Here is a 577-nt window from a genome sequence, read left to right as displayed (position 1 = left end):
GGTGATGGTGGTGGTGGTGGTGGTTGTGGTGGTGGGAGCGACGGTGGTGATGGTGGCGACGGTTGAAGTAGAACAGGCTAGTAATTTTTATTATTTTCTTTGAATATGTGTTTGTTGCATGTTGTTAGTCTTGTTGCTCGTCTTGTTCTTTTTCTTTCCTTTCTTCTTTCTCTATTCTTCTAATTCGTTAATATTATTACTGCATTTTTTTTTTAAATTTGAGCTTTAGTTTTCCCCTTAATATAATTTTCACCAAAAATCTCACCAACCAACCAGCCAGCCAGCCAGCCAGCCAGCCAGCTATCCAAGTATTCAATAACAAGAAGCCATGAAGGACCGTTTCAATGGAAAACCATTCATAGTTGTAAACGGTCGGGAGTGTGGCGTGACAGGTTCGTTTGGCATTGAATTATTGTATATTTTTCACATACGAGTCTGTAATAAAATTCGAGATGAAAATACGACGGGTAATGGAAAGGAAGAGAATAAAATGAAAATAAAATCTTATTGCGTGACATGTATGGTTCGATATATGTATGGATGCGTGTGTGTGTGTGTGTGTGTGTGTGTGTGTGTG

This window comes from Octopus bimaculoides, chromosome 5 (genome assembly GCF_001194135.2).
Source record: "Octopus bimaculoides isolate UCB-OBI-ISO-001 chromosome 5, ASM119413v2, whole genome shotgun sequence".
Classification (NCBI taxonomy): Eukaryota; Metazoa; Mollusca; class Cephalopoda; order Octopoda; family Octopodidae; genus Octopus; species Octopus bimaculoides.
This window is presented reverse-complemented; position numbering follows the sequence as displayed.